The following is a 17,698-nucleotide window of genomic DNA, read 5'->3' on the forward strand; positions in this document are numbered from 1 at the left end:
TTCCCACTGGGCTTTCCAACATCCACCCCATGTACCTGTGTAAATATGTCTGGTAAGTCTCCTGATGTGGAGAGCACTTTCCAGACAAGATCTGCTACTTCTCACATGACTTCAAAGACTAGAAAATCCTCCAGGGCTCTCAACTGACATGTTATAAACACACAGATATGAGCTCACCAGCTTACACCGTCACACTGTGTAGAAAGTAGAGCCTTCAGCAGCAGAAAACTTCACTGGCTTTGCCACAGACTGGGACAAAGTGCTCGCCCTCTGGAAAAGGGAGAGCAGCCAAGCTGCAGGTAAGGAGAATAATTTTGAAACCAGGACATACATGATGTGTTTGCCCATGATTTTAGCATCTACTAACTCATTTTATGAGCTTACTCTCTTAAGTTTAGAGGATCAAGCTGGCTTTGTATGCTCTGCCTGACGGTGTGTGTTAACAGCTTCCGAGGCGTCAATGCTCTCCCTTTATTAAAGTGCAATTAGTAAAGCCTTTGTTCCCTGGGCTCATGTCAACCATTACAGGTCCTTTCCCACCTGGCACCATGGAGTGTTCCATGGGGTTATTGTGACTCAAGTGCTGGACCCAGCACTTGGTCCTATTGACCCTCTGGCCTTTTCCCATGGATCCAGCCTGTCCAGATCCCTCTGCAGAGCCTTCTTGCTCTCCAGCAGATCCACACTCTTGGTGTTACCTGGAAGCCCTGCTCTGGTGCTTGGCTATTACCCAAGCCAAGGAAGGGAAGATGGAAGGTCAAATACTTTATTCACTCAGACATGAGAAATATCCTTTTTGCTTTTTTTCTTTTTCTTTTTCATCTCCCACTCAAGAGCTTTCTGGTTACTTCAAGGATCTTCCACTGGATGTATTCCAACTCTCCCGCTGTACCCCAGCAGCACCTCTACACAGAGATCAGCATTTATCTGTGCTTCCCCAGCCAGCACTACACTGACCTGGTTTCAGTGTCCTCAATGTTGTGCAAAACAACAGAAAAACCGAAAAAGTAGGTCAAAATTCTCTGTTGCAATTTACAGCTAGGAACAGCAGTGACAAAGCTGGCTGCCAACCACAGCAAGCAGGTGCACGTCACGTCGGATGCCCCTCACTTGGGAGATTCTTCCCAACCTTGGAGGCTGCAGATGCTTTTTAAACATTACAAATTGCTTCTGTTGAATCATTTTACCCAACAATTTAATCTTCAGCTTGTGCAGTTAGTTTTGTTCAGTGCTCCATAGGCAGAAAATAAGGAGGCACATGAACAATACTTAAGTCTACATTGCTGGGAAGGGAGAAAGATGGACAACTGCAGATCACTACACTCATTCATTACTTGTGAATGCCCAGGACTGTCAAGTTTGCATCCTCCAATTACAGTTTTTACAAACAGGGATGAACCCAAATGAAAGCATGCCTTTTTCCATCTGAGTGAACTTCCAAGAGCTCTTTTCCTTGAGGATCTTGTGAACATGCTAAAACACATTAATAGTATAATCCCCAGCTAAATACATTGGCAAGTTACTTTTCCAAGCGATCTCAGCTGATCACTTCACTGAGAGTGATCCAAGCACCCATTCTCTAAGTTCATTCCTGAACTTTGCTCCCAATCCCCTCTACAGAAGCTCAGCATGAAAGACAGGAATGCTTGGAAGGGAAAAACTAGTTTAGCTGGAAATTTAGTTCTTCCACATAAGCAGAGTCAAAACAAAGCACAGACCATTTTCCAGAGAAGTGGTTTGTGTGATGTGAGATCAATTCATCGACTTCTCTCACCCAATTGAGTTCCAGGCAAACATGTCCCAGCAGCCAGAGATGCACATTCCTATGGATGTAAAAAGGACTAGAGACCATAATCTGTCAGAAAAGGGGGGTTAGTGCTGTTTATGAAGAAGTAGAGTATACTGGAATAGCTAAATGAACAGCAGAATGCTGGAATAAAATGAAAAAAATCACCTCATGAAACCTGAGCTGTACATATTTTTGGGTTTTGTTTTAGGCTGGGCATCCTACTGTCCCTGCCTGGAAGGGACTGTCACACTGACAGCACTTTTGGGATCTATCTCCTGACAGTACAGCAACTGAGCCCAACTTTACAACCCTGTGTTTAGAATCACTAAGGTTGGAAAGACCTCCAAGATCATCAAGTCAAATCTTTCAAGAGGTTCTCAGAGCCTGGTGGTCGGGATACCATCTCTGCTCACAAAACGGGCTGTGTAAGGCCAGACAAGATCAGGTTTCAGCAGAAATAAGTATTTATGGGGATGTCACAGAGGAAATGAGGAAAAACCTGCCAGCAGCAGAAAAAAAGCTCTCTAACAGACCCTGCAGAAGTCCTCTTCTCTGATATCCAGACATCATAAATCTGTAGGTTTATTTTTCTTCTTAAAATACCAGGTTATTTAACAGCAAAAAGAGAGGTCCAGATGTCCCTATACCATCCCCTTCCTTCCAGGCAATGGATTTGAAGAAGGAAAGGGCAAAGATGACTTCTAGACAACCATGTGCATCCATCATCAAGGAATAACCCACAGCACGTGGATTCAGGTGCATCCATGATGGTTGATGGATGTAGTTTGCAGTTAATGGTATCAAGGCCCTCGACAAGACCACCATGGGAGCTTAGACTCTGCAGCAGCCTTGGATCACTGGCAGCAACATCACTTTTACAGATTTACAGCCTAATTTAACACAGATGCACCTCAATCATCTGCGACTGTTTTATCTGCGCTCTGTCTGGCAAGGAAAAGCAGCGCAGAGGATAAACTGTGGACAGGCTTGGACAGCTTGAAAAAAAGACTGGTGAACTCGGCAGCCAAACACAGCTTCCCCCTGCCCCCAAAAACCTTGGTAGTCTCCAAACCATGAAATGCTTTCTTCTGCTTCAGAAAGGAATGCAAGTATCAAATTTAGAGCCAAGGCAGCTTTCACAGTGTGTGTGAGGGAGGGAAAAGAAGAAAAGTCCTTGTGAAGTTGAGGAGATGGGTCAAAGAAAACTGAAGACACCTTGATGGCAAGGGTGGGTAGAAACTGCACTAGTGGAACCCTGCTTGGGGTAACAAGGAGCGCTGAGGTGCTGAGAGCCTTTTGGCCCTGTCCCAAGGAGAATCCAGCACACAACAGGTATGTGATTCCCCTGTGGAAGGACATATTCCTGTCAAGTACCATGGTATCCATAAGAAGTGTCATAACAGAATAGCACTGAGGTGGGATTCAGATGCAGGGTCTTTGAATTACAACTTAAGAAAGCTGCAGGTCCCCAGTCTTGGCTTGTGGTTACCTGATGGGAACAGGCTGTCTCCTCTCTGTCCAACCAATACCCAGAGCACTTCCAAAAGCTGAGGACAAACGAGCAGAACGGTTTCTTTCTTGCCTCAGCTCAAAATGACACCAATCTTCTAAGTCTCATATCAGCTCCTAAAATCATCTTCAGACACTGCTGGACAGATTCAGGATCAGTCTCCTGGTGCTCAGTGTTGCATCTGATGGCTCAGGAGACAGGAAAGCATCTGGAGTCTCACAGCACTGAGCTTGAAACATGGGTGTAAGGTCTCTCTCAGTGTCCAAGTGTCTACCACAGAGCAGCAAGGCCCTGGAGAAAATTCCACTTCCATGCAGCAGGAATGAAGTTATGAGGGCGCACCAGAAGTAGAGGCCTTCAGAATGGGATTTTCATGCAAGTACCTAATTCAGTGAGATGATTTAGTCACCAAGTGCCAAATGCACCACAAATTGGGCATGACTGAGCCTGGCTCAGGTGTGTCCTGCAGGGATGAACAGCAGCCACCAGCCAAAGCTCGTGTGGCTGTAAGAGACTGTGCATCCACGTCCTTCTGTGATTCCAAGTATCACCCCACAGTAACTCAAGCAGCTGTTCTTCACCACAGCACAGCCTCATATGAAAAGATAAGAAGGGAACATGGCCAGCAACAGTGGAGTGGGTAGAAGTCACAAGTACACTCTGTGCTGCTGAACTTTAAGACCTGGCCTGGCAGGCAAAGCCCAAATGCCCCACGGCAAATGGGAAGAGAACTCTGTCAAGTCTGCATCACTCCATCCCACAGACTCTTGACGGTGCCCAATAGACTCCATTCAGGGTTGCTCATCACTAAAAACTCCTTGTAAGAGCTGGATAAGAAACTGGAAACATGGTGATGTAAGAGCTGGAACAGCAGCACTTCTTAAAGAAATAGTAATGGTGATGTCAACAGGAGAGAGATCGAGTGTATTAAGGGAAGGCACAAGAAAACCTGATAGTGCATGATTTAATGTATGTGTTTTTTCCTTTCAATGCCTGAGCTTTTACCTTCTCCTTCTCCTTTCGTGAAGATACTGCCTTTTCCAGCAGTCATGGAGAGAGAAGCGGACCAATCTGCCTCTTCATATGAGACATTTGGCAGGAATTTGACTGACATCACCTACATATTTTGTTTGCAACTAAACCATGTCTTGAAGAGGAAACTATGTACACCTGAAACCTACACAGGGAGTCTGCCCCAGTCTTTAATGGGCTGCTTTTTTGGAGGCAAATTGCTGTCAGACAGGGGTGACTAACCATTCACCTGCTTATGAAACTTAGAGCACAAAGGAGCTGGAAAGGTAAGAACCTCAACCTCTAAGTAATAAATCCTGCTAATTTGGGCTTAATAAAAGCAGTGCTTCAGCCTAAGCAACCCAGTACTGTTGTCAGCAGCCTGATTCCTTGCCCCCTATGTTCTGGGAGAGGAAGGTTTTTATTGGGATAATGTCTATTAAAAACTGCCAGAGTTTTTAATGATATTTAGAGATATTTAAGGCACTGTTGCACTCAAAGCCTGAAACCTACTGCAGCTATTTGTCTCCCCTTCCTGGTATGGGATTATAAAAACTCCATGATGTCAACACTGCAGCCCCAAAACAAGCCATCCCAGCCCAAAACCCACCTAACTCCTCAGGGCAGCAGCCTCATGGCACATAAAGAGCCATCATTTCCTTCCTCTCTGAGATGTAAGACTCCCTAAACCTCCCAGCTCTCCCAACTCTGCGTGCTGATGAAGCAGTTCAGCTGTCAGAAGAATTTGGATTGCCTATGTGACCAAAAGGTGCTAGGAATTACATCCAGACTAAGCAAAATACCTGCTGGAGAAGCACAACCCCTTTGAAGATGTTTAGATCCTGGCTCTTGCCTTTTAAATTTTCATTTATCGTAATTTATTTTTATTTATTTGTAAATGAAGCAAAGGTTACTCTGTTTGCTGGCAGTTGAGCCGCCTCCTCCCCAGTGCAAGGTCCACTCTTGGTTACTGGTCTAATTCTGTGCTGGTGGCAACACCCACACAAACACCATGAGCTCCATAAAAATCTGCACTTCCTCAGTAGGTCAATTAGGTACCATAATCCCAAAATACACAGTCAGACAGCTGCATTTGTTCACAGAAAGTAAATGTTTATGCCGAGTTCCTTCCTCAGTCTGGCAAGGAAGTGGCCAATGGCACCCACCCACAGGGGAAAGCCAAGCAGGAGCCATCAACACTCCAAGAGCAGCCCCATGGCATTAAAAAAACATTATATCAATATATCATTATATCAATAATTAAAGGTTTGTGCTGTTGGTTGGTTTTCTAGGTTTCTTCTTCCTCAAATCTGAAGCTGTCAGCTCCTTAAAAGTCTTCACACACTGGATGGGCATTTTAGCTCCTTCCAGGTGTATTAGGAAGCACCATCCCACTCCTCTCATTTTTCTACCTGTGCTTTCACAGGGGCAGCTTCTTTGTAAAATGATGCCAAGATGAGGTCCATGTGCTCCAGGTGGAGCAGCTTCAGTAGAGATGGAGTCTCTGCACTGGCATTCCTGTAAAGACATCCTACACACCAGAACACGTCCGGGTGGCACATGCAGCACCAGAGATGGCAACAAACGCACTGGTTTCTCACAGTGACAGTCTGGAGATGTTTCAGAGATGTCTTCTGCCAGTACCCATCCAAATCTCACATGAGCATCGCCAAGGTCATCAAATTTCCCCCCCATCAAGCTCACAGTAAAGGGACAAATTTAAATTTGTGAAGGATCAGCCTGGTTGGGACATCACCATCCCTTCCTGGCTCTTCTGAACACAGGCTGGCAAACAGGGGTGGTCAGACATCACCTGCCTTTGCACTGGGTGATGGACAACATGCCCAGGAGAATGTTAATGCCGACAAGGACATCTGCAATCCCCAAAATCCCTGCATACTGAGAAAAATACCATGGGGCTGTGGGAGGGATGGTTTAGGTTGGATATTAGGGAAAAAATTCTTCACTCAGAGGGTGGTGGGGCACTGCCCAGGCTCCCCAAGGAATGGTCTTGGCTCCAAGGCTGCCACTCAAGGAGTGTTTGGACAATGCTCTCAGGGACATGGGATTATCAGGGTGTCCTGTGCAGGGCCAGGTGCTGGACTTGATGATCCCTGCGGGTTGCTTCCAACTCAGGATATTCCATAAGCTGTGATATTTCCAAGTCACAAGCAATAACTCCAAAGCCATATCCAGCTTCCGCGGAACATTTATTTTCATTATGAAGCCAGATATTTGGAAATGCTGCTGTGTTGAGGTCACGGCAGTGGATTTAATTCATGTCAGCTTTTGCTACTGACACTGATAACCCTTTATGTGCATTTCAGCACACTGTCACCACCTGATGCTTATCTGACAGGTCAATCAAAGGCACTTCAACAGGGAGCAAACACCTGAGCTCCCTTTCTGAGGTCACCTTGCTGTTTTGGTTACATCCATTACAATTTGTGCCAGAAGAGCATTACCACTGGAGCTACTCAATGCCCTGAAGGAGGGATACTGGATTACCAAGCCAAAGCACATCCAGTGAGGGCAAGTGGCAGGAACAGGCAGCGCTGACACAAACGCTCAAGCTCATGGTGCATCCGGATGGAGCAATGTCAGCTCAAGGAAGCAGTCTGTAAACCAGCAGGGAAATAAGCTGAAGGGATGGTTCCGTTTCAGAGAGGTAATTTTACATGACAACTCTTCCTGCTTCTCTCCTTTCCCTCATATTAAGGACTTTGCACAGTTCACGGCCTGGCTCCGTTTGCTCTAAACTCCAGAGCCTATGTAAAGGGAATATTGTGCCAAAACAAACAAATCTTCCACCCACTTGTGATCCAGCAATCCATTAGGAAGGAAAGACAAGGCACACACCACTAAAACTATAAATACCAGCTAGTATGGACAAGAGTGAAAGCTTGTGGTTAACAAAAAAAAAAGGATTTTTTTTGCTGCATTCCTCAAGGCATTAGACTTATGCGTTGACACTCCTGTTTCAGAAGTTTCTAACCCTTTCCTGTTATAGACTGGTTTGGGATGGAAGCTCAGCTTGTTCCACCCCCTACCATGGGCAGGGACACTTCCCACTATCCCAGGTTGCTTCAAGCCCCATCCACCCTGGCCCTGGACACTTCCAGGGATGGGGCAGCCACAGCTGCTCTGGACACGCTGTGCCAGGGTCTCCCCATGCTCAGAGACAATTTCTTCCAATATCAAATCTAACCCTCTGACAGTGGGAAGCCATTCCCCCTTGTCCTGTCCCTCCAGGCTCTTGTCCTAAGTCCCTCTCCAGCTCTCCTGGAGCCCCTTTAGGCACTGAAAGGGGCTCTAAGGTCTCTCTGGAGCCTTCTCTGGATGAACAACCCCAGCTTTCCCAGCCTGGCTCCAGAGCAGAAGGGCTCCATCCTTGGAGCATCTCCATGGCCTCCTCTGGACTGGCTCCAGCAGCTCCAGGTCCTTTCTTTGCTGGGACTCCAGAGCTGGAGACAGCTCTGCAGGTGGGGTGTCACCACAGTGGGGCACAATCCCCCCTGCCCTGCTGCCCGGACTGGGGAACCACTGGGTTTTGGAGACTGCCAGGGCTGTGCTCAATCCCTTTTCCACCCAGCCCGTGTTTGTGCTTGGGATGGCCCTGGCCCAGGAGCAGGACACTGCATTTGGCCTTGTTGAGCTCCATGAGTTTCCCACAGTCCCACCTCTCCAGCCCTTCCCACCAGCCTCTTGACCACAATATAAAGTTGGCATCAATCCCACTTAACAAAGAACTCAAAGACCCTGAATTTCTCTACCGTTATAACTAAAGTCATAGGAGACCTATCCACACATATTCCCTCAGTGAAGAAAATAATGAAGCACCAGATCAGCTGTGCAGCAACACAAAGGAATCCACATGGGAGTGGAGTCACTCATCCTTGTCCACAGAAAAAGCTTTACAACTTGGGCCTTATTAGATACTGGATTATCCAAAAACTGAAACCACATTTCCTAAGACATCCTTGAATTCACTTACTCCAGCAGCAGAAGCTATAGGAAGTGTGTGCAGCTCCATGAAACTGTATTTCCCATCCTAGAATTATTTAAAAATTAGTGACACTGCAGAGATAAGCCTAGAGGTTCCTCAAGCACCAAAACTGATATACCAACAGCTTGGTACAGAGAGATTAGAAAACACCTTATGGACTCCCCGGATTAGCAATGGGAGAAACTGAAGCCAATGCCCTGCAAGAAAACACTGAACAAGGAGTGGTGATTAGAGGAAGTCTCTGGAGCTGGAGGAGAAAGCTGTTTATTCTACCTCTCACACTCATCTGGACTTCAGAATGAAATTTGTCTTTTAAAACAAAGCAGAGATGCCACACAGGTTCTCACAGAGATCGGTAGCCAAGGGAAGCACATCCTGATGATAATATTCCTTTATCCTGCACTGCATGGCCCAGGACTAATCACAGCTAGCACATTTCTTCACACTGAACTTCAGCACTTATTTCACAAGCAGTAACCTCACTGAGCAGAGACACAGCATTGATTAGTTTTAACACCATTGCCTGAAACAAGACATGGAGACATGGGGGGTTGTCCCACTTGCCTCCAAACCATGGAAGAAGTCAGCCGCTACCAAACCTCTTTGCCCTCTAAGAGGCACCAACCTCCCATCTAAATCCTCCCCCACCACCAAATCTTCACTTAAATACAGGCTGAGCTCTAAGAACCCTTTGCTGGAACGCTGCCTCCCTCAACCACAGATCTCCTTTCGGTGCTATCTTAAACTGTATTTCCAAGATTAATTACTCCATTACAGCATCCGTTTCCCGTCCCATGCCAACAACATGACCTTGAGAAAGTGGAAAAACAAGTCCAATTCTTCTGCCTACAAGGCAGTTCTTCCACAAGGAAAGACAGCACCTCTTGATCACATCTCCAGACAACAGCCCAGTACTTCAGGCACTTTTTCAAACATTATCTTTTGTGGTTTGATACCCAAAAATGGCCCTGTACTCAGGCAGAACATACCCTTTTGAATCACCACACGTGGAAGAAAAGTCAGGCTATTTCTATCTGAGTCTTCTCAGTCAGATCATGAAAACAGGCAGGTGGCACAAGGGTATTTCAGATTATTCCTGAGAAACATGAGAGTGCAGGTGTGATGGACAAGCACCAGCCAGCCAAGCCCAGGGGAGCACAGGAAGAGCACAGCAATGCTCTGTGGTGGAGCAAAGGACTTAAAGACTATCTCAGAACCTGTAATATCATCAATGCAACGGTGCTGGACTGGTTTTTCTCCACCTGACTGAACTCAGCTGGCTCTGGATCAATCTGTGCAGCCTCCTGTTCCCACAGCTCATAGAACAGTGTGCCCTACAGCTTGGGCCATCCCTTCTTCAACCTGTGACCTTCAGAGCTCATTTGAGGTCAACCACCATCCTTGTTCACCGGAGCAGCTCCATGTCCCCAAAGATGGAATCCTAGAAAATGCAAAACCTGATACAATTTCACCATGGCCAACGTAGACACCTGCATCAGAAAGGATTTTTAACCCATTTTCTATTTCCACTGATTGGCAGGACAATAAGGAATTGGAAGAATACTGTTTTGTCACAGAAACTGCCCAGATTTGATTCTCATTCACCTGGAGAAGAAAGTTTAGGTGAGAAGGAAACTGAGGGCCATCTGCCTCCTGCTACAGGAAATGTTAAAAATTAGACCTCCCAGCACCTGAGGGCAACATTAAAATGGAAAACAAACTCAACCATGTTGGTCTGGCCATCATCCCTCCCAGGCTGCATCTCAGGACAAGGTGAAGCTGTACATGGAAAAGGGAACACCCTACCTAAATATATATACATATATATATATATAAATATATATATAAAAAGAACCCCTTGTTTGTGATGGGTCATTGCTTGACCACATCTATAAAATACTAGTCTGATGGATGGAGATATTTCAGAGACAAGAACTGCTGAGAAATTCTTGCAGTGACCACCAGGATCACTCACCCCACTGGGTCACTCTCTTCCTCCAGCTGGAAAACTGAGGTAGGAGTTGGCTTCCCATGGGAATATGAAATAGAGAAATAGGAAATAGTCTAGTAAAGCACAAGGTTGATCACAGAAGACCTATGGACAGCAGGATACCCACAGTGGCATATTCACCGAACAGAATTAATCCACACAGTGCTAATTGCCCAAGTAACACTAACTGTTGTGAGGCAGCTTGATCCCATTCCCCTGCTCCCAACACATTCATGAAACACTAAAAACCACAGACAAGGCCTCATAGTATACCACAAAAATCAGGATCCATCGTTGCTGGAATCAAACTGCAAGGCTTGCTAGTGGGATTTTAGCAAGGAAATGGAAATCAAACAGGCATACAATTGTTCCGCCTCCCTGTTCGCCTTCACACATTTCTCACAGGTCAATTTTAAAGAATTAAGTCTTGTTCAGGGAAACATCTGGTGGCTGTTGCTAGAGGAAACCGACTATCTGCAACATTTGAGCAAAAATAATGAGTTACATAAAAGCCAGACTGCATAAGCAAGGACAAGTGTTTTGCCCGTCTGTGAATCTCAAAACTCTTACATGGAACCTCATGTTTAATTTCTGGGTTAGAATACAATGAAGTCAATTCACATGCATTACAAAACCCATGAAGATTTAAGTTTTCTTTAAGTTTATGAGGATATAATCGTGCTGTACTAGAATTAACTTTCTAGCTAGCAACTGTCCTAAAAATTTTCTGCAAACAGAGCAGACAGATGAATTACAGCTTAAAAATGGACCATTTCAGCTTTAGGCACTTTCAGACTCAGTTCAAGACAGAACAAGTTCAAGAGCTAGAGAAGAGGGTTTTTGTCTTTCACTATTTCAGCCAGTTCTCCCATGCCTAATGGAAGAATTTTTTTTCAATTAATGCTACAGATCACCTTTTCCTCAGGGCTTCTCAGCATCAGGAGCCCAACATCGACCAGCTGAGGCTGCATTGGGCTGAACAGGAGGAGTGATTTCATGGGAGGAGCTCTAATGTATCACCATACACGTCCACAAGACCAACCAGAAGCCTTTAACATTTCACATCTTTGATGGGGGCTCTCGAGCTCCTGAAGTCCCACAACGGGAGGGGCAAAATTCCCAAGAACATCTCCAGCAGGCAACTCTAAAATACTGGAATTGCACCTCACATGATGTACCTTTCTACAAATAGGTATTGCTGGGTTTTGACGAGTGCTTAAGCACTTAAATAATCCAGAAGCCTGATGGATGACTAATACAACTAGAAAGCTCCGTGTACAAAAAGAAATTTAGGCTTCCCCACATTACCAGGGCCACGCTCAGGATGCAAGCAGGGTACAGAGGAGGCACTTACAGCCCCGACAGCTGGGTTTCGGACATCAGCTTGAGGCTGCAGCTGCTGTTGCTCTTGTTCATTTATGCCATCCAGGGAAAAAAAAACTGCACCTAAGGCCAAATTCCTCAAGCTGGACTTGGCTGACTGAGCATGCTGAGGTCACTACAGCAGTGCCAAGAGCCAGCTCCTCACTCACATGGATAACATCTGGTTCTGCAGCACAAATGCAGGAGGGAAGCATCTGGCACTGGTTTCACTGGGAAGAAGTCAGGCCAGAGCACTTGGGCATCCTGAGGCAGAGAACATGCAGGTGAGGACAAACACAGACAAGTAATGACATGAGGCAGTGTGCTGGCTCACAGCAACAAGTGTGGAGGTCTTAGAATGGGAAAAACAGCGCATCTTTAAATATTAAATTAAAATGTACAGAAAGATAAAAGAAGGGAGGAATAGGAAAACAAGCTTCACCCAAGTGAAAAAGCATGCCACAAATGCAAACCTCGGGAAATTGGTATGTCTGAATCAAAAAAACTTCCTAAGATCCCAGACATCATACAGGCAGGATATAGCAAAACAAGCCAGTGACAAAAGAAACCCTCCACAACATCACAATAGCAAAGCTTTAGACTACAGGGATTTCTCTCTGAGAAAAAAAATAATGTGAAAGAAGGCCCAAGCAGAAGACACAGCCTCTGCTGGGCTCATAGAAGATACTAAAGCACTTTACAGCACCAGCCTGCACTGCTCAAACTAAACACTTTTCAACAATTAATGACTCTCCTACTACTGTCACCAAAAATAGACAAATTGGTTTTAGGGAATGAAGCTGCAAAAATAATTTGAGATACAATATCAAGCAAAATTGGAACCAGATTTCTCCTCCAGGCTGGAAGCTGCTGAGAGGATGAAACTGTGGGCCCATCCACAGTGTGCCTCACCCTGCCCCCAGCTGAAATTACCAAAAGGCAAGAGCTCATGAAGCTTTCTACAGAGAAATTTCCAAATGGAAATTACAATTTTAAAAGAATTTGTTTTGTCACATCATTTTGGCCAAAAATAGAAACAACATTCCCAAAGGATGCTGCACAATTACAGCCCTAAACAAAACATCCCAAAGACTTAATCAAGCTAACTTAGTCTGCACAGAAAAAAATTGTTAATCACTACATAAATGCTTTTTCCAAAGTCCAGAAAGGGAACTCTAGCACCAGTTTCAGTCTTTATGTACACCCCAAAGTCCCCTTGTGCCAAGCAGGAACTCACACTCATGAAAGGTCACCACCCTCACCAAACCAGAACGCTCACTGCCTTATTTTCCTGAAATCAAGCGATCTACCCCCACTGGAATCAGTCCAACACTCTTACCACCTACAAATACTATTCCATTTGCTTTCTGGAGAGGAAAATTTTTCCAACAACTTCATTTTTATGTTTTCTGCTCATTTCATAGGTAAGCTGTTACAGAATAGGTATCCTGGCCCTTATTTTATTTGTGACACAAACACACAGAGAACACAACAACTGTGTTCTCAGTTCACCACAAAAAGCTCTGGACTCTCTCCCTGCCTTTAATCCTGCCCAGTTTCCTTGTTTGTCACTGCAACACTGCAGCTACCTACTTCTCAGCTCTACACGTGTCTTTCTAAAAATAATGCCAGGGAAAGGAAATCAGGGATGCAAGTTCCCAGATAAGTTACTTCAGATAAAAAATGCTGACAAAACTGAGAGGGAAAAAAAATCAAAATGGAAATAAGGAATAAGAATTGAATAACTTTGGGTCTCTAAGCATCCTTCCTTAGGCTCGGCAGATATTGCACTGATAATCCAGATAAGATACTGGATTTTTAGTGTCTTGCCTTATACAGAGAATCAAAGAATCACAGAATGGTTTGGGTTGGATGGGACCTTGAAGATCCTTGTTCCACCCCCTGCCATGAGCAAGGACACCTTCCACTATCCCAAGTTGCTCCAAGCCATGTCCTGGCCTTGGACACTTCCAGGGGTGGGGCAGCCACAGCTGCTCTGGGTAACCTTTGCCAGGGCCTCACCACCTTCACAGGAAAAAATTTCCCACTTGTATTTAAACCAAATTTCCCCTATTTCAGTTTGAAGTCATTCTCCCTTGTCCTGTCACTACAGTTCTGGATGAACTCTCCAGATTCTCTGTAGCCCCTTCAGACCATGAAAAGTGTTCTGAGGTGTTCATGCAACCTTCCCTTCCCCAGGCTGAACACCCTCGGTTCTCCCCGTTTCCATAAGAGAGGTGCCTCTTACAAATAAAGGTGAGTTTGGCTTTTTTAGGAAGGAATATTTGAGCTCCAAGCTAAGACACTCCAGAATATCAAAGGCATGTGACACTCACCACAGGATGTGTAACTCACTTCTTAGGCTTGTTGTCCAAAATCACAGGGCAGTGAGTGCTGGGGCACGGGAGCAGCAGAGCAGCCAGGCACTCATGTCTGTACTGGACCTGGTGAAGAAAGCATATTTTAGGAAATTTCCATGCAACAGTTCACACCAGTGACTTCCAATCTTACTGTATTCTCAGTAAAAACAAGAAAGGCATTGTTTGGTTCCAGTTGGATACGGCAGTTTCCAAGTACTGGGGATGAAACAGAGCCAAACCCCACTGCTGATAGGAAAATCATTCTCCTTACCCCGTGTCAGGGGAAACTCATAGCTTTCCATGCAATAAATAATGTGTACTTTAGCTCAGAAGACAGTGTTTCCTTAAAAAATAGATATTTCTCTCTCCTCAGTAATTGGAAGTTTGGTTTTTGGTAAACTGTGTTTCCCCACCTTGGGAAACAGGTTCCCAAACTTGAACTCCCCTGACGCAGGATGCCTGGGCTGGCTCCATCTCCTGCCCTGCTCCAGGCACCTTGGTCAGAAGGAAGCACAAGGGTTTGGTTTTTTTTGTTGTTTGTGACTTTCTTCCTTAAAAAACACCCTCCAGAGCACAGGGTACAAACAGCATTTTCTGAGGGGGAGTGCACTGTAAGACAGGTGTGGAAGTCAAACCAAAATGGAATAATTTCTGGGTATCTCTTCCCAGAGACAGCTTGTTCTGTTCTGCACTCAAAACTTGGGCATGTAACGTCCTTTGGAAGAAAACACATGGATAGTTCTAACAAAAATGAAAAATTTAAAAAGATACTTTTAAGTTCTGAGAAGCTCTGACTATCATCAAAAGAAGATTCTTCTGAAACACCACAGGTGACTCCCTTACACAGGCTAAAAGCAACCAGCCCTCCAGTGGGTATCCCAAGCTAAGTTAGCACTTTATCCTTATTTTTCCAACTGTTCCAGCAAGGTAGCAGTAAAGATCCACATTAATATCTTAAACCAGAGGGTGTTTTTGCTTTCCCCAACATGAAGTGCAAGACAGACCACAGCCACTATGGCTGTGCTGCTGAGTGACACCACTTTGACTGAAGCACGTGGGAATTTGATGTCCACCTCCTCCCCATCCTTCCAGGAGCTTGTGGTCAGTCCAGTCCAAGTCACATCCATGCTTCTCTGATGCTGTTCATGGTTTCTGTCCTTGAAAAGTCCTGGAGGACTGCTCAGTGGGGTTGTAGCAGACTTTCAAAGTCCTTACAAGCTCCCAACAGCTATCATTAATTAATCCTCCTCTACAATTATCCAGCACCAGCTTCGGAATGAAGCCAACCACCAGTGTGAGGAACACAAACCACTACTCCAGTGTTCAAGCAGTGACACTCATTCCTCTCAAATGAAAAGACATTAGGGAGATGAATGTAGCCCTCAATATAAAATTCACTGTGAAGCATTTAAGGCAAACTTTTGTTCTACATCATACTGAAGTAATTCCAAGTTATTTGACCAGGTCAAAGGCTGCAGCAAGGAAGAACCAGCCAAACCTGTACCAAACCAAGACCTAAAAGAAAGCAAAAACACAAGCATCTATTCACAGGAAAACAGGGGTTGCAGCTTTATTTAATCATTTGTCATCCACTCCTGGGCAAAAAACTGGAGCATCCCATTAACATAACAGTCTACATATTTAAATGCTGAACACCCTTTAAGCTCTGCTTTTCTTGCCCTACTTAGAAGGAAAACCAAAAGCTGTGCATAAAAACTCCAGATGGGTTCACAGGCCAGAAAGTTGCTCATTTTCCTTATGCCAATCCCAGTGTTTGGTGGTGACTCCAAACAAGGAAGTAAAACAGAAGACTCTATTTGTAATACATGCCATGGTACAATGATTCACTTTAGGAATAAAGGTAAATAAATCATCTCATGCCATAGTAGGTTCAGGTTTTACCCAGGGTTAGGCATTATTCATGTTCTGCTCAAAGAACAAGACGACCAGCATGTTACAGAGGATCAAAGTGTAATGTGGGAGAATCCCTGCACTGGTCAGACTTCACTTCCTACTGGCAAGGCCAAGTGACAAAACCCAACTGCACCTCATTTTTCCAACAGAGCTTTTGACCTGAAGCACAGCAAACATGACTTGCACGTTCACACAGATGTGACTCCAGCATCTTGAGAGAACCCAAAGTTCAAAATGTAGAGCTTGGTCTCCATCCTTTCCCAGGCCATACATCCAGAAATCCTGCTCATGTCAAATGTGGCCAGGAAGCCAGGAATCTCATTTAGCTGCAAGCAGGGCATGGAGCAGAAAGGCACCTCTGGCAGCAGCAGAAAGCAATGGTTAGCAAGTGAGAATATGTGGACAGCCCAGTTAGAGCACCAGTTTATCACAGTAACGAGCCCCAGCTTCTCCCTCTCCATCCAGCCTTAATGCCCAAAGCCTGACATTATGGAAAATCCAGGGGCCATGTCCCTGAGTGAAGGGAAGAATAAGGCAGAATGAAGAATGACAAGAAAAGAGGAAGTAAGTCTGAAACTATGACTAGCAAGTGGGATCCTTTCTAGCTCTTGACAAATAATTAACTCTTTTTGCACTTAATCAGCATCTCCAGACACTGAGCCCATTTCCCGTGACATGTCCTAGCACGGAAGGCTCCAGAGAGGCCTTAGGCCCAGAGACACACCTGGAGCTGAACAGGCCTTGATGTTTTACAGCCATGCAGGAGTCGTTTGGGATCCTTCCATGAGGATGCTCTGCTTTGTACCAGGCACTTCAGCAAGAAGAGTTATTTATTTTCCAGAGTGCTAAAGGCAGGAGGACATGAAGCATTCAGGGGGGTGGAGCTGGGTTTGGGTTCCACACACCTGTATTCAGGACAAGCCCTCTGCATCAGTCAAGAGAAGCACAGCAGAGCTGTCTCTTCCCAGCACATGAACAACAAGCAGCTTGTTGGTTAGCCCTCAAAGGCCACTTTAGGACAAAGTTCTTTGCTTCATACAGGTGAGGCACTTTAACAGAGAGACTGTGGACTCTCCATCCCTGGAAGTATTCAAGGCCAGGTTGGACAGGGCTCTGGTCTAGTGGAAGGTGTCCCTGCTCATGGTAGAGGTCAGAACAAGATGAGGTTTGAGGGCCCATTCAACCTAAACCATTATTTGAATATCACAGAATTACCACCACACTGGCTGGAGAAGCCACAAAGACCCCCAAAAATTCTTTGAGCTGTCAGTGTGAGAGAACAGGGCTCCACCAGAATCTTTAAGCCTTGCTGGTTGTTTTCCACATTACCTTTCAAAGCAAGGAGCAGAGGAGAAGTTTGTTTCAGTTTCAGAGTACAAACTGTGAAAAGCTAGTATTTGCTACCTAGTAGCAAACCAGGCCTTTCATCTCCTCCAGGGGCCAGGGAAATGCTTGCCAGCCTGAAAAAGGAGGTGTGACTTCTGTGGTGTAGTCCTTCCAAGGTGGGGGTAAAGCAAATCCACTTTTTGGCTCCCTGAGGAAGACATGGCTTCTACCACAGCAGGGAAGGTGACTCTCCAAATCCACTTCTCCACAGCTCCCAGGAAGCTGGTACAGAGTTTTTGGATCTTTCATACTTCAGCTCATTATTATTTTATTACCAGTTAGCAGCACGAAACTCTGGGTAGCACTTTGGAAAAGCTTCTCATCTTTAGGCTAGAGGTGCTTATACTCTTCCCAAATTAAAGCACAAGAA

At 45.3% G+C, this 17,698-nt stretch overlaps 1 protein-coding gene across 3 annotated transcripts in view; it reads right to left on the reverse strand.

Annotated features, from left to right (window-relative positions):
- Positions 1-17,698, reverse strand: part of CSNK1G1 (casein kinase 1 gamma 1) — a 93,316-nt gene that overhangs the window by 59,160 nt on the left and 16,458 nt on the right. For 2 of the 3 annotated variants that reach the window (XM_005521337.3, XM_014251160.2), the window contains exon 2: positions 14,005-14,112. The gene's annotated coding sequence lies outside the window, so the exon portion shown is untranslated. The remainder of the gene's footprint in view (positions 1-14,004; positions 14,113-17,698) is intronic. The other variant, XM_088063022.1, reaches the window with a different exon arrangement.

The sequence above is a fragment of the Pseudopodoces humilis genome, chromosome 16 (genome assembly GCF_049639895.1).
Source record: "Pseudopodoces humilis isolate 2021_Gansu_Grassland_sample_001 chromosome 16, ASM4963989v1, whole genome shotgun sequence".
Taxonomy (NCBI): domain Eukaryota; kingdom Metazoa; phylum Chordata; class Aves; order Passeriformes; family Paridae; genus Pseudopodoces; species Pseudopodoces humilis.